The 20,756-nt window shown below is 44.6% G+C and overlaps 1 protein-coding gene across 2 annotated transcripts in view; it reads right to left on the reverse strand.

Moving 5' to 3' along the window:
• Positions 1–20,756, reverse strand: part of MAPRE3 (microtubule associated protein RP/EB family member 3) — a 45,321-nt gene that overhangs the window by 8,584 nt on the left and 15,981 nt on the right. The window contains exon 1 of one of the 2 annotated variants that reach the window (XM_033125165.1): positions 223–440. The exons of the other annotated variant lie outside the window; for it this stretch is intronic. The gene's annotated coding sequence lies outside the window, so the exon portion shown is untranslated. Of the gene's footprint in view, positions 1–222; positions 441–20,756 lie in introns of those variants that run through there. 2 annotated transcript variants of the gene reach the window in all.

The following is a 20,756-nucleotide window of genomic DNA, read 5'->3' on the forward strand; positions in this document are numbered from 1 at the left end:
GGGCAGACCACGAGAATCCAATGGCACTTGTTTGAGAAGCAGGTCCCCAGCACACATCCAACTTTAGGTCTCTGAGACTCCAGTCCAGGAGGGAGACAGGGCTTTTTTCTGCCCTTTCTGCTTAGGGACAGCCACCTGGGCTTCCTGAAGCTGGGCCTGTGACCACGATACCTCCCCAAGTCCAGATTTCCCATATATTCCGCTTTGTAGATGCCATCCTACCAGCCAGGAAAACTGGAACAGACGCTGTGGGATCACAGGAGACAGAACTTTGCGGAACCTGCCAAAATATTTCCCGCTCCTGACATGGGGCTATGCCCATTGTCACTGGGCTATCCCTTCCTGTCCAGGCCCAGGGGGGCTGAAGTCACCTGTTTGGAAAATCTGTAAAATTGCTACCCCTTGCCCCCTTAGGTCACACATCCAGGTTATCCTGGGGTTGCATGGAGCCAATATGTACAGGCAGGGATGAAGGGCTCGGAGGGAGTGGAGAAGCCCTGCTGGCGGGTCACAAAGCCCGGGCAGACCCAGCCAATCACCTTCGTCTCATGGCCAAGCAAGGATCTGACTCACAGGGAGGCTTGGCCTCTCAAAGGTGAATTAGGCAAAGGTAGAGATGGGGCAGGTGGAGTGGTCCTGGGCTGGTGAGGAACAAGCACGTGTCCACCCAGCAGATCCAGAACAAGGACCTAGACAGTGTAGGTTCAGGCAGGGATGGGAGCTTCTCCAGGATTCTGTTCTCACAACACTTAGGTCACGCAGCTCTTCCCTGAGATCCTGAACCCCGCTGAGGTCCCAGACACTGGAGTCTTGGCCATGACCTGCTGAATAATGATCTGAACTCCTGAAGAGGCTTTCCCCACGCTGGTCTGGGTAATGCTGCCATATGCCTTGTCACTGCTGTCCAGGGAAAGGAGTCCTTCGGCGAGTTCTGGACAGGATGCTCTATCTGACCATAACTCAAAGGGTTAACAGAAACCCAGGAGGGGAGTAAACAGAACTCCTCACTTGCTAAAATTAATTAATTTTAGTAGGGTCCATGTAGGCGGGCAGATAGAAAGGTAAACCTTTCTTTCTGAAGGTTCTCCACAGGAGATCTTTAAGTTCCTTAAACATCTACTTGTTAAGTCAACAAATGTCCATGATGGGAGCCACCCGTCCATCCAAGGCGACCAGCAGCTGACCCCTGGAAGCTGTGCAGTGTGGGGAAGCGACATATAATGGCATATGTGGCTTGGTTGCAGGCTCTGCCACCTACTGCCCGTGAGACTTTGAGTAAGTGGTTTGAGGAATCCAAGCCTTGCTTTTCAGGTCTGAAGAATCACAATGATGATACATTGAACGGGGCTTGTTGTCAGGTTAATGAGGGACTGTGTGTGTGGGAACCAGACGCTCATCATCACCCTGCCTGTGGGGGCTGAGCAATCCTTACAGCAGGCGCAGAACGATCGACATATTCGATCCACGCTCTTCTTTCTAGCACCATGAACCAACTCCCCACAGACCCTCTGGTTGGGGTCCTTAGTGGGGACAGAGCAGGGACAAGCTTGGCTTGCGGTTGTAGATCTCAGATAAAGACAGAGTGGCACTTTGGGAGCGAAGTTGCCCATTTCTTTCTTTAGTTAGCACTGTTTCAGGGCCCTGTACACAATAGCTGCTCAATCAACATTTGTTGAATGAATGAATGAATGAATGAATGAATGAATGAATAAATGAATGAATGGTAGAGGTTAAACCACAGTATGGGGTTTCAGGTGGTAGGTGGGCTCTGAAAGGGTGGTTTTCTGGCCTTATTTCTTGTTTGTTGACCTGAGGAGAAGGGAGGAGAGTAGAATGCTAGCTGTGCTCACTGGCCACACATAACCAGACACAGCACAAAGCCTCTGGATGCTCAGCAAGAGATTTAAAAATCTCTTCCTTTAATGCAAGTAAAAGAGATACTATATAACAAGGCGCTGCCGGATTCCTCAGGGCAGGGTTTCAGGATGGTTCTGAGAACCGAATTTGGTAACCTGCTGGGAGAACTCCCATCAAGATGGCTCTCAATCCAGTTCTGTGCAACCCAAAAGGTACGGGAGCCCCTCTCTCCTTGGCCTGCCCTTGGGGGGGGTGGTTTGCTGGCCCATCTGCAGTGATCCGGAGGACAGAGAAGGAACGGGGCTCCAGCAGCTGCTGTGACGTGTTGGGAAGAAAACATTCATTTCCACAACCCTAGTGGGTTTGATGTTTCCTTAACGATTCTCTTCACACTTCAAAAGCACACTTGGGTCTCTGGGGATATATAAGCCACGTCACTTTATCTTCCTTTAGAATAATGTTTCTTCAGACTGTGTGGCTGTTTTCGTGCCAAGTGGTATACTCACCCCTCCTCTGAAACACCTGGATTCTGTCATTGTTCAACCTCCCTTCCCGCGACCCCAGGCTCAGCCCTTCTCTGCTCTCTAACTTCTCCCACCCCACAGCCAATCCTTCTCAGAATCCTCCAGTTTTATTTCCTTGCCTTTTTGATAGCCTGTTCATATAATCCTTTAACCTTTCTACCACAAAGCCTCCCCTGCCGATGTCTAGAAGAAACATAACCCTGTTCAGTGTTTGATTCTCTGTCTTCTCGCTCAGGCAGCAGGCATGCCATTCTTCACCCCTGCCCTGCCTGGCTACCCTGCAGGAGACAGTCAGCCCCCCTCAATGGGGACGTGCACGGGAGGGGCACCAGAAGGCCTGCCTACCTTCAAACAGCTTCTCTCGAGATCTGTCATGGTGCCTGCAATTCCCACCACGAATGCCACTTTTGTGGATTATAGCATTTGTCTCCAAAAATCCTTAGTTATCTCACTTTTGAATATGAAAATGAAGGCTCTGTTCAAGAGATTACTCAAGCTCAAGATCAATAATAACGACTGGCAAGGTCAGAGCATGAACCTGGGCCATCTGAACCCAAACCCTGTGCTCTCTCCACACCATCACACTGGGGCAGGAAAAGTGATTTGATTTTGCACAGCTCCAGTACATGATGGCGCACTCTGACTTAGGCCCCTGAGCATTAGCAGAAAGGGAAGGAAATTTCAAAGGTTCTCTTCTTTATATTTCTCTCTCCAAGCTACTGCATCTCAATCAGCAAGTGTCTATTGATCACAGACACGAGTGCTAACCACTCCAGGAGGTACCATGAGGACACGGGATCACTTTAAGGCATGGGTCTTGTCCGCAAGGAGCCTTTGTTTGGTTGAAGAAATACGAGTAATTCTTCATGCCCCTTGTTGTTGTCATCAAGCAAATAAGACAACAAGGGGCCCCACAAACCAGATTATATGACCTACATATAAAGGAAGCAAAAGGACACTTGGATTTTAAGTGCTCCAGGAGAATATAAAGGGTGAATGGGGGCTCAGTAGTTAGATAGTTTCTGGGGGAAGGGGCTCCTAATTTGGGCCTATAAAGATGACAGGATGTCAGAAAGCAGTGAAGAGAAAATGGGCAATAGAGGACACAGAAAGCATGTCTATTATTACTTTTATTTTTTAAAATGAGCATAAGACCAATGATTAAATCTTAGAAGAATGTTAGGGGACGTGATCAAGAGAGGAAGTGGGAGAGGTAGCTGGTGTCTCAGGAGCCAAGGGAGGGACCTGCCTTGTTTAATGAAGTTACGAGATCTTGGATGGAGAAATGGTCACTAGATTGTGCAAGGAAAAATGATGAAGCTCTGAGTCGTTTTGTTGGAGTGTGAGGACAGAAGCTAGAGCCGCAGACGACTACGGAGTCCCAGATCATTTGCCCATGAGGATGCTGAGGAGGCAAATCAGGAGTTTGTCATCAAGGCCATTTGTGTTTGCGGCAGCATGGCAGGTAGACAAGAGAGGGACTGCTTGCAAAGTGGAGAACACCTTGCTGCTTTTAGTAGAAATCGGAAGTGATCCACAGGTTTAACATAGACCTGTGCTCTTTATCTCAACATCCCACCCACCCCTGTTAGAGTTCCTATCCTCGCCTTAAGTTCTAGATCTTATCTACCCAAGAAGGCTCTCGAGTACAACCTTTCTAAAGCTTCCTACAACTCTGTGTCATGAAGGAAAAGAAAGAATGAGAACAAATGTAGATAACGTCTCAGCTAAGTTGAATGTTTTAAATATTAATTTACTATTCTGCTTAACTGTGGTTAACCGGAACCCCTTTTGATCTTCAGTTTTCCTGAAAATTTTGTTGGCACTTACTCTATTAAGGCAGGGCAGAATAAACACAATTGATTACCAAGGACTTTAAGCAAGAGCCTCAGACTCACTCAGTTGCTTTTTGGAGCGTGTGCTCCATCCAGGCAGAGCTGCGCGGGGGCCTATAAGAAGGAATGAGACCCAGTCTGTGTTCTTGATGAATTCACAGCTAGGGCAGGAGCTAATCAAGTGAACAAAACCAAAGGGCAGCAGGTTACGCTGCACCCCCCCCCCCCCCCGCCCCCGCATCCCCTCCCCCGCCGTAGGAGTGGCATGCCACTTCCTGGGTCAGGGAATTCTTCTCCTAGTTTGAGCTGGGTCTGGGTCTTGAAGTTGAAGCTCATCAAGCAAATAAGAGTCAAAAGGAAAAAGGGATGGGCTGGGAGGAGGGAGAGGTCTGTAGATAGTTCACCCCAGAATGCATGCTGGGGGCAGAAGGAGATGTGGTTATCACGGTAGACAGAAGCCACACACCAGGAACTCTGCAAGGAGATTAGAAGCTCTTTCATCCTGGGGGAAACTCACCAGGCGATTGTTTTTTTCATGTATAAAATATATTTGTAAGAATACTATAGTTAAAATAATTGAGCATAATTTTCCTAAAGAGCCTTAGATTTATCATTCTTGAGGCTTTATTTTATATTATCTTTTCTAGTAAAAATTGAAGAGATTCCCAAGTGCTGCTTGCGGAAATCAGCGCCCCTCCAAATTTCTGTAAACTCTTTACTTTGAAATAATTTTAGACTCACAATTGCAAAATAGGACAAAGAATTCCCATGTATCCTCCTCCAGCTTCCTCAATGACATCTTACATAACAATTGTTAAGGGCAGGAAATGACATTGGCACATTATTAACTAAGCTACAGACCTTATTTGGATTTCACCAGCTTTTACGTCCACTCTCTTTGTGTGTGTGCAGTTTATGACATTTTATCACATGTAGACATTCATGTAATCACCACCCTACTGGGACACAGAACAGTTCTCTAACCTCTAAGAAATCCCCTCCTGCGACCCTTTTATAGCCATACCCTTCCCCCACTCGAACCCCTGGCAACCACAGGTCTGTTTTCCATCACTATAATTTTGTAATTTTAAGAATGTTGTATAAATGGGATCATACAGTAACCTTTTGAAATTGGCTTTTCCCCCTCAGCATGCCTTTGAGTCCCATCCAAGCTGCTGCAGGGATTAGTAGTTCTTTTTTTATTGCTGAGTACTATTCCAAACAATGGTACAAGTGTGGATGCACCAATTTATCCATCCACCCAGAGAAGGCATCTGTATTGTTTCCAGTTTGTGGCGACTATAAAACATCTTATGAGAACTTTCCTCAGCCTCATCTTGCTTTGTCCATGACAGTGTGGCTCTGGGAGAGATTGCTCCTTACTTTTCTGTTCTTTGGGACTACTTAATCTGATTGGGGTTTGTGGTTGGAAGGCCCAGGCGTTAGGCTGGGGGCAGGGGGCTGAGGAGATACAGGTATACAAGCAACTCTGTGGCCTGACTGTTCCCAAAATGATGGGTTTGCCTCAGTCTAAACATAAGTCTGTGCCCTTGCAGGCCAGATTCCTGCTTCTTACATACACGTATTTACACTGTGACCGAAATTTGTGAACTTATCTTTCCAGAAGTCACAATTTCATCAAGGATACTTTAGAATTATAGTGGCCAGTTCAGGGAGCCTTCAGTATGAACAAAATTGAGAGGAGTTTTAGAGTTAAAAAAGGGGAAAAAGTTTCAAACATCCAATTGTCTGAGGATTATTGGGGTGAATCCATTAAAGTTCAGAACGACCTTTCTAAATTTCTACCCAAACTTGCATAAATCCCTCTTAAATCAGAAGCTAAAGAAGAACTAAAATAGTCAGAAGTATAATAAAAGACTCATAGTATCTTGAACAAGTCCTATAGCACCCCTGCCCTCCAATCAAAAACCCCAATAGTGGGGTATATATTTACTCAGGACCTTGAGGCCATAAATACAATAGTCATTCCCTGACCAGAACCAAATACTATTTTATGCCTCCTGAGGCTGCATATTTTACAGTTGTAGATATATGAGGTCTGACAAGTTCACGAGCTTGTTGCAATGATGTTGCTAAACTTTTTTGATATCAGAGGGATTATTCATTATGAATTTGTACTGGACAACTGGACAAAACAATTAAACAAGTTTACTATTTGGAAGTGCTGAAAAGGCTGCATGAAAAAATTAGATGAAAACGACCTGAACTTTTCGCCAACAATTCATGGCTCTTAACATCACAACAATGCACCAGCTCACACAGCACTGTCTGTGAGGGAGTTTTTAGCCAGTAAACAAATAACTGTATTGGAGCACCCTCCCTGCTCACCTGATCTGGCCTCCAATGACTTCTTTCTTTACCTGAAGATAAAGGAAACATTGAAAGGAAGACATTTTGATGACAGGACATCAAGGGTAATATGACAACAGTTCTGATGGCCATTCCAGAATGAGTTCCAAAATTGCTTTGATTAGGGTGGACTAGGCGTGGGCATTGGTGCATAGCTTCCCAAGGGGAGTACTTTGAAGGTCACCATAGTGATACTCAGCGATGAAGTATGTAGCACTTTTTCTAAGATAAGTTTGCGAACTTAATTGTCCGACCTCGTATATTCTGCTTTCATTAGTCTTCCTTCAGATCAAGTGTTGCCTTCTTTTGGCAAATCAACAATATACCAGGATTGTTGTGCCCCAAACATTTGCTGAAGCCCCTCCTACTTTTTACAAGTTCTCAACCCCAACCTCTAGGACTTTGAACTTCCTTGTGATTCTTTATGTGGATGACCTTCTATTGGATCCTAAAGTTGAGGCAAGCTCTAAGACTGACTCTAGCTATCCATGGTTTTCTTTCAGAAGGGGCATAAGATTTTCAAAGAGAAGTTAAAATTTTGTTAAAGTGAAGTTCATCACTGAGGACATGATTTTTCCCAAGGAAGAAGTAAATTCTTTACTTGTGACAGATGATAGGCCATTCAAAACTTTCCAACTTTTCTGAAACTAACACACTTATAAGTGAACGAAATCCTCAATATGCAAATCACTTCCTTGGAAATCTGAACATGAAGAGGTCTTTTGTGAGTTAAATCAGCCTTTCAACAACTTCCTACTCTGGGCTTACCTAATTATCATAAACATTGCTACCTATGTGCCCATGTAAGATCTAGACAAACCTTTCCTGTTACGACTCAACTTCATGGGACTCATCAGACATCAATATTCTACTGTAGTCTCTCTTGACCTGTGGAAAAGCCTACCTGTACTTCTCCTATGGGCAAGAGCCCTAGCAGCTAAGCTAATGGGGGCTTCTGCACACTTGGTTTTAGGGTCTCCTTTACATTTGATGGTTCTTCATGCTGTATAATATTTGTAGCTCACTGAAAACACACGCCATTTCTCAGGAAATGGGCTTACCCCCAATGAAATCCTACTACTTTCTCCCCAGATATTTCTATTCATTGCAGTAATACTTTGAATCCTGCTACCCTACTTTTAGATGTCATGTTCTCAATGAGGTCATTTTGGCACATTGGTTTCTGCTCTAGGAAAAAGAGATAGTTAGATAATTCAAGCAGGAGAAAAATTGGGCCTTGATTTAAGAACCAAAACCCCAGCCACTCAAGGAGAAATCATGGTTGCTTTTTTTTCTTTCTCATTACAGCCAAGATTTTTCCAGATCTCACATGTACATAAATTTTAGTTTCTCTTCATTCTTTTCCCTCACAGAAATAATAATTGACAGTAGCATCTCACACTTTGCCTGTCACCTCTCTGGAGGTCAGGGTCAAGTCCTCAAGGGACTACTGAAATAGGATCCTTAAACATTTCCCTCCTGGAATCAGAATTCTGGAACTTTCTTTTTCTGATTTTAGAGGGGTGGTGGTGAGGTCCTGAGATTTGGCCTATGTTCCTGCACTGAGCACAAGTCTTGCTTGGATTCATCATTCACTCATTTGTTCACACATGAATATGTGCCTACACATAGGAATATTTAAGCACCTACTATGTGCATAGAGCTAATCTGACCAGAAGAATCCTCTCATTCAAGGATGACTCCTGATCAATGAGGAGTGCTGACTGGATAGTAACTATTTCAAAGTGACGTGTAGGGATAATTTACTCCTTTGACCACCTCCCCAGAAAACTGCAGCATGTTGCAAAATCAGCTGAATATTATTTAAATACCCCCTAGAATCTACTCATATTGTCTTCTTTTTTTTCAAAGAAACATTTATTCATTTGTGTTTTTCCAGGACCCATCAGCTCCAAGTCAAGTAGTTGTTTCAATCTAGTTGTGGAGGGTGCAGCTCACAGTGGCCCACGTGGGGATCAAACCAGCAACTTTGTCGTTAAGAGCACCGCGCTCTAACCGACTGAGTTAATCAGCCACACTGCGCCCCCCACCAATATTGTCTTCTTAGCCTTCTCTTTATTGCAGCTTATGAAGTAGGCCTACGAGCTACCTTACCTGATGTACATCAGATAAGAGTGAACTGTTACTAGTAGAGAGAGCTGTTTCAAAAGAGGCCAGATCCCAGGTGCACCTCAATCCCAGACAAGCCAGGATGGCCTTGAATTAGGATTCAGATGGGACAAATGATGCCTCCACAGTGGCAGAAAGGACTTTCAGAATAAGGGCAGGTGAGTGAGGTACATGCTCACAGAAGCATCACAAGTGCTCTGCAGTGCCTGTCAGGAGATGACCCACACTAGCCTCCCGGGAGCACAGGACCCTGCAGTCCTGCATCCAGGCAGTGATCGAGAGGGTGGGGCTGGCTGAGGTTCTCAGCGTCCCCGCTCTGGGTCTCCAGAGGTCACTGGGCACGTCACAGTCTGGTCAGGGCTAATGCAAAGTTAAATCCATGTGATGCTCATAGGATAATAGCTTAATGATAAACAAACAAAAACCTCTTATATGGAGGTTTATATAAACCTCCATAAATAAACCTCCATATGTAAACCTCCATATATTCCCGGGAGGGTGCCGGGAAATATATTCTTTTAAACATGGTTGGTGAGAGTGTCATTTAGTACAATCATTTTGGAGGGCAAAATTTGATTAAAAAAATGGTATCATATTAAAAGCCTTTATATTTTATGTAGTCTTTGACCTTAATTCTAATTCTAGGAATTTATACTAAAGCGGCAATTATGGGTAGGTATAAAACTTTAGTTGTAAGTGTATTTATAATAAAAAACCGAAAACAAGTGAAATGATCAACAATAATGAACTGTTAAATAAACCACGGTACATCTAAACTGGACAGCTGTTTAAGAGAGCGATATTTTTGAAGAATAAGTAATGGCTCTTGGGCACTGTTGGCTGACTGCCTCAGCACCCATGCCCAATACCCTTGCTTGTCCTCTGTGGAGGTCAGGAAAATGAAATACTTGCTTCCCAGCCCCGCGGTGTCTCCTGGGGAGCTTTTCCAAACACACACACACACACACACACACACACACACACACACACACACACACATACACCCCTGTAGAAAGAGGCTCAGTTATGGGGAAAAGCTCTCCAAGTGGTTCTGATTTACCTTCCAACCTGTTTGACAGCCACGTTTTTCTCTTAACCCTATCTTTAAGGAAGAGCTTTCCCTTCCTACCCCATTTATTTTTTCATTTATCTCTTTATATCAGTATAAACTTATAGGTTATTTTATTCAGTGGGTTCTAATACATTACCTAATACATTACTCTAATACATTATTTTTTTAAGTGTCCAATATTACCATGATTATTCTGATGCTGAAATCGTCCCAGCAGTGGCCATTGGAGGTCCCTTCCAGCTGGCTCCTATGTCTTTTTGACACATCCCCAACATTTTTGGAGGAGTTCTTTACTTTCTTGTGCAGTAAGATGTTTCAAGCTCAACTTATACTTTCCCTGCCTCAGTCTTGGAAAAGCCATTTCTCTAAGGATTCCTGCTCCTTTTAGGGGAGAGTGAAAACCACTTTTGAAGACTTACACCTCATATTAATATTTATGATAAGAGGACTGAACAAAGTCAGGAAAGAACAAGAAAAAGCCCCCCTCTGCTGACCCCTAACAAGCAGGGGTCGGCAATTATGAGCTAAAGCCTTATTATTATTCTTTTTAGTAAATGAAGTTTCTTTTTGGAACATAGTCATGCTTCCTCATTTACCTACTGTCTATGGCTGCTTTCACATAACAACAGCAGAGCTGAGTAGTTTTGATTGAGATTGTATGGCTTGCAAAGCATGAAATATTTACTACCTGGCCCTTATAGAAAATGTCCGCTGATTTCTTTTTCTTTTTCTTTTTTTTTTTTAGTTTAATAGACTTTATTCCTTTAGTTGAACAACCTCTACACACAAAATAGATGGTTTAAGATCTTTGAGTGGAAAGGAATTTAGGTCTCAAAGAGGTTTTATGAGTCTGCTACATGTTTTCTGGAAATTATTTAACTGAGACTTTTAAGACCCCTGAAGAAAATAGAAAAATTGGTTTAAGGAAACAGCAATTAGATTTTGGAATCAAACTACCTACCTATTCTTTAATCCGCTGATTTCTGAGAAAACATTTCTGCATGTTATAGACAGGATTACCTATCAGGAGGAATAGTGTGACTTGGAGATACTGTAAAAAAGACCAATATGTCTTCCTAGATGTCAAAAGGCAGCACCTCTGTCAATGCAAAATAAGCCACAAACTTGGAATGCTGTAGCATGTCATGATGTAGAATCTGGTTGTAAAGGCAATTATAAACAGAGGGGGTGGTTATTATGAAATATAGAAAAAAGGATGGCTGGAAAGTAAAACTATGTTAGTGTAATTTTAAGATTGTCCAATGGAATGGCATTCTGTTCAGTTGACATTCGTATTGTGATCACTTGTACTGTGTTTGTTCTGAGAAGGAAGAATTAATCAAGCTTGACCACAGTGTGGATGATATATCATTTCTTAACGTCTTCCAACTTATTTGCTCTGATTTCATGCTCACAAAGCAAGCTCTGATTACCTTTCTGATTTTCAAGGTACCACAAAAGAAGTATATCCCTTGCTACATTAAATTTACTTTCTCGTACAAATGTGCTTGAGCAAATAAATGTAAGCAGGTTTTCTCAGGGCTCAGTGACCTTAAGGAGAGTTAATCATAAAAGTATCAAATCTAAAGACATGGGGGGCTAGATCGGGAACTGTGTCAATTCCATTAGAACATGGCACACAGATTGCCACTGCATTTCTTTCAAAGCGGGCAGATGCAAAAGTATGCTGAAATGTTGGACAGCTCCCACCCGCAAAGATTAGGGCTTCAGCCAAATCCTGGGGTATCCCGCAAGCATTCCTTTAAGCCAATGTTCTCAATAAGTCTCTGTCTTGTGGGAGAAGCCCATCCCTACTTAGGAGAGCATGGTTCTCAAGATTTCCATTACAGCTCTGGCTTTCCTGGAAGACATTAACTTTCAGACCCAACCAGTGAAGAGGACAAACAAACAAACAAAGCTGGGCCTACGGCAGTGGGATAAAGAACCAGAACTGCCTTATTTCCTAAATCCAGCAAACATTAGCATTAGTGAGGCTGAAAAAGGGGCAGAGGGCAACTGGTCCTCAACTGGGCCATCTCACTGGGCAGGGAGTCACACCCACTTGTACCGAATTACAGGAGAGTATATTAAAACTATACCATGAGTTAGCCACACCCACACGTACCAAATTACCGCAGCATGTATTAAACCTACAACATGACTTTAGGGGCAGGCATAGTGTCTCACATTTGTATTTTTAATTCCAAAGCACGTCCCAAAGTAGGTGCTTAATGTTTGTGGGGTGACCTGTTTTCCCTCTCCCTCAAAGAATCCATCCCCAACTCCTAGGATAGATCAGTATTTTAAAAGAAAATTATCTGAGAACATTACTCAGTGAGAATGAGTTGTTGAGTTTCCTCTAAAATATGACTTTAAAAATAAAATGTTTGAACAAAAATATTGCTATAGCTTTTAGATGTAAATAAAACAAATATGAACATATCTCATTTATTCTTCTCCCTTCATTACAAGAGTAAGAACAGTTTCTGATTTCCAAAAATCATGAGCTTCAATAATTATACACATCTGTTTCTTATAGGAAGTTGACACAAAGGAAGGATGTGTGTGGGACGGTGGTGATGGTGGTGAAGGACAGGGAATCAGTTCTCCCTTGTGTGGCCTGCGAAGATCAAGGTAAAAAGTCTAGCTTGACTTACAACAGTGAGTTATTTCAATAAGGGAAGATGAGGAGGAATGCCCAGTAAGTATAGTGGAGCAGAAAGAACAGAGACAGTTGTCACCTGTTTACATCTGGCCTGCTTGAATCTGAGAGTCTGATCTAGAAATGTAAAACTGGGGGTGGACGCCTGTAAGTTGCCAGGACCTTCCAGAGATCATTTATTTAAGCAATCTCATGACTGCAGGATTCTGGAGGGACAGAGACAGAAAGGTGACTCGAAGGAAACGGTGTGAAAATGAACCCATTTTTTATTTCTGCAGGGCTCTCCAAAAGTGAATGGGGAGCTTCTTCCTGTTTTTAAAAAGAGTTGGGGTTACTTTGGAGCAGGCAGTCATGAATCATAGCTATGGAGTAGTGACTTTTGATAAAGTGAATTGGCAGTGACCCACAGACCACTGGTGGTCAACTGGCACCTCCAAAGTCCTCTAACACCACCATCAAGCTCTTTCTTTTGTGATCGAGGCTATAGGCAAGATTGGTGCAATCACCACGATCACTTCCTTTCTGCTACTGTCCTTCTACTAGGACGAAATGCCAACCTAGGGATAGGCTGTACCTCAGCAGCAGACCTGACTGGCCCTGGGGCTGATGAACCCAAACTCTTAGATCACTTACGTTCAGTAAGTACGCACCGTGTACCCACTGCGTGTCAGGGACGTGCTGCGCACAGATGAGGGACAGATGAACAGGACGAGACCCCCATCATCAAGGAGCTCACAGAGGAGATAGACACGTAATGGTAACTGTAATGGTAACGTCGTAGACAAGGGCCGTAACCTCAGTCAGTTCTGCCCTGGTAACGACTTGAGGAATTCCATTGTTATGGAATTTGAAACATTACAAAAGTGGTATTCAAATTCAAATAATACAGATGTGTGTAAAATAAAAAAGCAAAATTCCCTGGTATCCGGTGTATGTATTTTTCAGACCTCTTAATATACGAATTCAAATTATATACATATTTTTGTTCCATTGTTTAAAGAAAAATAGAATAAAAATGTGAATATTCTGTGACTTTTTTCCCTCTAAAAATTCATGGTTACTTTTCCATGCAAGGTATAGATATTCACCGCATTCTGCTTGATGGTTGCATATACTTTTGCATCCAGGAATAATTAATTTCTCTGAAAAAGTGAGGTCATGTTTTGGGTAAAAGGTGATCTGGGCCTTGAAGAAAGAGTTGGAGTTCACTTAGTAGTAGTGGGTTTCCCCGAAAATAAGACTGGGTCTTAGATTAATTTTTGCTCCAAAAGATGCATTAGGGCTTATGTTCAAGGGATGTCATCCTGAAAAATCATGCTAGGACTTATTTTCCGGTTAGGTCTTGTTTTCGGGGAAACACAGTAAGTAGTCAAGAGATAATGCTCCTGATGCATGATGGGGCGGAGGCTGAGAGGGAGAGGTGCTTCAGGGGAGAAAGAGAGGCTGAGCATGTCAGGGACGTGTGGAAACACACAGCCTCTCTGGGGACCATCAGTGGTCTGGTGAGGACATGCTTACTCCTCTTCCTTTGAGGTGCATCACAATTACCTTTCTTAAAACTGCAGCTGCTCCATCCCCTTCCTTGAGATTCTGATTCAGTAGGTTGGTGACCCCAAAATCTTTGCTCTTAACCACCACACTAGGCTAACTCTCATTCTATGATCGTGTGTCGTCACACCATCCTTCATAACACAAGCAAGGCAAAAGGGGGCCCAGAACGTCCCCTTGGTAGCAGAGTAGAAAATCTTGACAGCCTTACATTTTGCTCTCCCTTAGCCATCTCAGACGTAGTCTTCCAGCATCCTCTTCTACACCAACTCTTTACTTTGTAGTTTTATATCATCTTTCATATGAGAAGTTCAAAGTATTCCCAACACTGCCCTCATGATTGGGCAATGGGAGCAGGTAATACCCTCGTTTTATAGAAGGATAAATAGAGGCTCCAGAGAGCTCCCTTTCCTGCCATGGTCAGACGACACTGAAGCTGAGGACAAAATTCAAGCCTGCCTTTTGTTCTGTTCGTGCTAGTACGTATTGTCCTTTCCCCTGAATCACATGGACCCTGTATTGCTTTTCTTATTAATCAAGGCAGTGTCTGGAAAAGAGCCTGCATCGCGCCCAGCAGACAAGTCACTTCTCCCCTTGACCACACTAAACAGGGGCTGCCCAGGGGCTCTGGAGCTTAGTGGGTGTTTCATCATGCTCTGCAAAACAGCCATCAGAAATTTCTAGAGACTTTTCTTCTAAGGGTGTCAAGGAAAACTTCAGAATGCCGTCAAAGAATGAGAGAGGCAAAGACAGTGACATCCCAAGGCTTCGCTTCTGTGTCAGTTTGGGAGATAAGGGTGCTGTAATTGCATGGCCGTCTATGAAAAGGTTGAAGGGAAGCTGCCTGCCGGGCTGACAGTAAGAATGAAGAAGAAACCTGGGACTTCACAGCATACAGTGGTGCTTAGCTAGTGCACAAGCATACAGTGGTGCTCAGCTAGTGTACAACTCGCTCCTAGGTCCAGGGGATACAAAGAGGAGCAGGACCATTTTCCTGCTAAGGAGGGGCAAGGGTCACATTTGGCTTTGGACAGAGCCCTTCAAGCTAAGACTGACCCGTGTACCTCAAGAAGGGACACGCTCTAGAGCAGAGGTTCTCAGAATTTGGGGTGCACAAGAATCCCCTGACTGGTCTATTACTATTGCAGATCCCGGAGCCCATGACCGGAGAGGGACAGATCTGGGCAGGGGCTCAGGAGTCTGCATGTTTGTTCCTGGTGACACAGTCGCAGGGCCACACTTGAGATCACCCTGCTCTAGAGAAGACACACGAAATTTTCCCATTTACCTGCTTCTGTCAGTGGCCCGACCAGCATTCAGCCGAGTCACAGGGAAGCATGGTTTCTCAGATTGCACTTTTCCCTCATCTCCAGAAGTTTCAGGTTTCTTTCTGGTTGGATTCCAGGATGTTGTGATATAGCAACTTGGGAACAAACATAACAAAATATGCTGACATCCCATGTGGATGCTGAAAAACAATTTCAATGAAGGGTCACAGCTATTCATGACCACTTAACTGGTGTCTTCTGCCACCATTTAAAAAGCAGCTAAATGACAACCATATATGCAAAGTTAAAAAAACAAGCTAGAGGCTAGGACAGATAGTATCTCACACAGCACAGGCTGCTGAGACACTGGAATGTTCTTGCATTAAAACTTGTCCAGGAGGAACCTCCCCTCCCACCAAGCCAGGATGCTGATCCCGTGGAAGACAGGGTTGCCTCATCTGTGCTGCTCAGGCCAGTGGCCCAGAGACACACCATGAAACAACAGCCATGGCTGTTAGAACCTGGCCTCCAGCAGGCCTGCCTGCCGAGGATGTGGGAGCAGTGTCGTCAGCAAAGAGGTGGCCCCAGGATGATGGGTTCTTTTTTGTCCCCTACCTTGAGTTTTATGCTCTAAATGAGAGCAAGCATCTAACAAGCTGATTGTTTTTAAAGAGAAATTCGTTAATTGGAGTTTCAGACGTTGGCGTTATGAAAAGAGGAGCTGAAGCAGAATTAAGCCATTCATTATTTGGCAAGTTTCTGAGGTATTCGCCATAATGTCTCATGTTTCACAAGCATGCAGGACACCTCTGTCTAATGCCTTGCCCTCGCAATGAGTTTGAGTGGTTAGGAACACAGACATTTCTATCCTACTGGACTCTTCTCTGATCCCTTCACTGGTTGTCAAATCTCTTTTTAAAATTCTCCAACTTCATATTCAACCACTAAAAACTTTTCCGAAATAGGCATGAGTGTTTTCTAGCAGATAATTTTAATGTTGAGAATTCTCTTCCCCAGTCCCTACTCTACTTCTTTGAAGTCCGCATGCCTTTCATCTGTAAATATGAAAATAAACATTAATAATTAATGTGTTCCCATCCTCTCCAAGGGGGCAGGTTTATTTACTTTTGAGGAAGAAATTATTATTTCCCAGAGCTAGAGCGATCAGCAGAATGGGAACTCGGCTTTTGATGGGCTTCATGTAGATTCGAACTGCCTCAAGTAATTACATCTGCCTGCAAGAGCAACTATTACTGGGACACTCCCTCCTGAATTATTACCTCTGGCTGGAAATAGGTTTCAAATGGTGGCTTTTCAGCTTTTTACTGTCCCTCTGACCACAACCCCCATGGATGACTCCCACCTTTAACGAAAGGAGCCCTAACATCTCCCACAGGCCCTGTAGCTCTCCCTGTGCAATGAACTTGCCCCGTTACCTCTAATCCTAGTACGAGGAATACTTCTCGGGACATCCTTTGGCTCCTCCAGGGGGCTGTGTCTCCACAGGCACCCGTTTTATGACTGACGGCTACCTGAAATGCCCTTCCAGGCCCGTTCAGTTTAGTCTGCCTGATAAATAAGCATCGAAGGAGAGGAAGCCCCAGCCCCGGCACACACATCAGCAGCAGCTCAGGAACCTAGAGGAACAATGTTACCTCGTGCAGCTCACATTCATATCCCCATCATTTTAGCACAGCTGACCTCGGCCATTCTATATTTTCTGCCTAGAATAACCTGTGAGGGTCGGAGTTCATGTTTTCTACCTCTGCATAAAGAAGTGTTTCCTGTGATGCAGGCTTTCTTACGTCAAGGAGTAGCGTTGAATGTGAACACTTGGGAAATGCTGTGCACAGATCCACCATTCCTAGCCACACCCGTTAGGATTATACAGATTGTGGCAGGCCACCAAAGACGCCCGCGTCCTAGTCCCTGGAACCTCTGAATACGTCATCTTCGGTGGTAAAAGGGGCTTCACAGAGGTAACTGAATTAAGGGTTTTGTGACGGGAAGATTATCCTGGATTATCCAGGTGTGCGTCCTCCTAAGAGGGAAGCAGGAGGGTCAGAGAGAAAATATGGTGATGGCAGCAGAGGTCGGAGTGACGCAGAGCCACAAACCTAGGAATGCAGGGCAGCCTCTAGAACAAGGGTGACCAAACTTTTTTCAACGTTTTTCACCAAGGGCCATATGCAGTAAAATACACACACAGCCGGGCCACTCACTCGAGGTGAAGTCCGTATTGCCTCACCTGGTTTATTTAAGTAAACTAAACATATTTTTGGAATTTGCTGCGGGCCAATTAACAATGGATTGCGGACCACAGTTGGCCCACGGGCCACAGTTTTGACACCCCTGCTTTAGAAGCTGGAAAAGGCAAAGGAAGCAGATTTTCTCCTAGATCCTCCAGAAGAAATATAGCCTTGCTGACATCTTGATTTCAGCTCACGGTATTAACAAATCACTACAAATTGGGTGGTTTAACACAACAGAAATTTATTTTCTCGCTGTCCTGGAGGCCAGAAATCCAAAATCGAGGTGTCAGCAGAGCTGCACGCCTTCTGCAGGTTCTGGGGGGAATCTGTTCATTGTCTATTCTAGTTTCTGGTGGCTCCCGGCATTCAGTGGCTGTGACCATATCACCCCAATCTCTGCCTCTGCTCACACTGTCTCTTCTTCTCTCTCAAAACTCCCTCTGCCTGGGGTTGCTAGATGGGCGGGAGGGGTGGGAGGTGGGGGGGAGGGTGAGGGGATTGGAGGGCAGTCGGTGACCACAGGATAACCACGGGTTTGAAAATTAATCTGGGGAACGTAATTTGGTGGTTACCAGAGGGTAAGGGGGTTGGGGGGTGGGGGATGAGGGTGAGGGGGATCAAATGTATGGTGATGGAAGGGGAGCTGACTCTGGGTGGTGAACACACAGTGTGATTTATGGATGATGTGATACAGAATTGCACACCTGAAATCTATGTAATTTTACTAACAATTGTCACCCCCAATAAATTTAAAAAATAAAATTAAACAACAACAACAACAACAAAAAAAAACTCCCTCTGCCTGGACTTAGGGCACACCCAGATAATCTGGGATAAGCTCCTCATCTTTTTTTTTGTTTGTTTTTTTACGGGACTTTATTATTGGGGAACAGTGTGTATTTCCAGGGCTTTTTTTTTCCCCAAGTCAAGTTGTTGTCCCTTCAGTCTTAGTTGTGGAGGGCGCAGCTCAGCTCCAGGTCCAGTTGCCGTTGCCAGTTGCCGAGGTCACAGCCCACCATCCCTTGCGGGAGTTGAGGAATCAAACTGGCAACCTTGTGGTTGAGAGCCCGCCCTCCAACCAACTGAGTCATCCTGGAGGCAGCTCAGGTCAAGGTGCCGTGTTCAATTTTAGTTGCCGGGGGCGGAACCCACCATCCCTTGCGGGACTCGAGGAGTTGAACCGGCAACCTTGTGGTTGAGAGCCCACTGGCCCATGTGGGAATCGAACCGGCAGCTTTCGGAGTTAGGAGCACGGAGCTCCAATCACCTGAGCCACCGGGCTGGCCCCAGCTCCTCATCTTAAGATTCTTAAGTTAATCACTCATTTTGTCATAGACAGTAATATTCACAGGTCCTGGCAATTAGGACTTTTTGGGAGCTACCACTTAACCCACTATACCTACTGACACAGAATTTGGACTTCCGACCTAAGAACTGTGAGATCATAGATTTGTGCTGTCCTAAGCTACTAAATTCATGGTAGTTTGTTACAGCAGCAATAGGGAATTAATGTACTGACTGATCACATGTCCTCTCACTTGGACTCACTAAGCTGAAGAGTCCCTCTGACCTCTCCCTCACGGAGGTCACTCTGGATTATGCTGATTGTCCCGTGGCCCTGACAATGGTCTGAGCCAGACCTGAGGTGGTGGAGTGGGCTCCTGAGCCTGCTTCTGCCATGTTCTTCTACGAGAATGGTTTCGCCCACTCAGATCTACACTGTCAGAACTCTCCCTGGCGAAATGTTTGCACATGGAGAAAGGAGAAGAGAACCTAGAACTAGAATACTGTGAAGCATCTCAGGAACTGGGAGGATGGCCCAGGGGGGATTCTGTCTGATTTTAAGGGCCAACATCCTTCCCCAAAGTGGGGAAGGTTTCAACAGCATATGTCTTAACAACCTCTCTCTGGACTGAAGCAGCTGATACCCAGGCTAGAGAATGAAAAATTCAGGACCTGGGCATATCCCTTCTACTCCTTTCCAAATGTTTCCCTAAACTCAGGCAGTTCAGCTAGTGATCTTGTGCATTTAGACACCTATAGGTCAGTCTAGCTAAGGCAGAGTTTTATTCTGCTCTTAAAACCAGGTCATTGCTCCTATGTTTTAGCTTCTCCACCAGCACAGTGAAAGCATCTCCCAGGGATGAGTTCAAAACAAAGTTCCCTGACATGTTATTTCAGTCTCTTGGAAATAGTGCTATTGGGGACAAAACCAAAAGCAAATATAATGTTACCTGGGCAATGGGAAATGCTTTCCACATGTATCTTTCACTGGGATTTGAACATGACTACTGGGAAAAGTCTAAATGGATATGATTCGAATTTAGTTAAAAACTGAAAGAAAAGGCAGTAATATGGGCACAGTAGTAAACAGAGATGGTGGCAACAGGTTTTCTGTATGGAGGGGCTTAGGGCTGGCAATCTGGTGGGGAGAGAGTGACACACTGGTAGCACTAGGACATACTGTATTTGGACCGTATGTTTACTTGGACAGCTTTGGGTCGGGGGTAGCACTAAAGCCTACCTAGCCATCTGTGGGGACAGAGCCAGGAATGCAGTTTCCAGGCTCTCGGCCTCACATGGAAAGGTGCTGGCTCAGGTAGTAAATGGCCATCAACTGTGATTGGATGGCCATCAGCTGTGGCTAGTTGGCCGTCAGCTGTAACCAGTGAGCCATTGGCCACTAACATAACTGTCGTGGCTACGCTAGCAGCAAATGGGGGGGTAGCAAGAGGATGATGGCGGAGCTAGCAAGAGTGGATTGCAGTTAGCAAGTGAGGTTGGTTGGCTGGCAGAGAAGGGGACGGCAGGTTGCAGATCGTGTGGCTCCTGCTTTCTGTGTGTCTAACCCAGCCGCTAGCGAGAATATAGTGGTATGACTCCCCTATCTATGGCTCCGTGGGTGTTCCTTTTTGGCCTCACCATATCGTGTGTTATGTGAGTAGCGGGAGCTGAGACCCCACCTAACACCCCGCATGACACCACCCCTTGATGCCACTACTGTCTGAGTGGTAGAATTACAAGTGGTTTGCATGTTCTTATTTATTCTTTTCTATCTTTTCCAGTTTTTATATAAGTGAACAATAGTAAGATCCCATGTCTTAAAAAAGAAATAATATGTTAGTATGTGTGTGGGAGAAAAATGTTGGAACATTCAACAAAACAGTGGCCGTGATTCTCTGGGGACAAGGTGATGGAAGGCTTCTACTTTCTGCTTTATGCATTTCTGTAATGTTTT

This window comes from Rhinolophus ferrumequinum, chromosome 13, assembly GCF_004115265.2.
Source record: "Rhinolophus ferrumequinum isolate MPI-CBG mRhiFer1 chromosome 13, mRhiFer1_v1.p, whole genome shotgun sequence".
Classification (NCBI taxonomy): Eukaryota; Metazoa; Chordata; class Mammalia; order Chiroptera; family Rhinolophidae; genus Rhinolophus; species Rhinolophus ferrumequinum.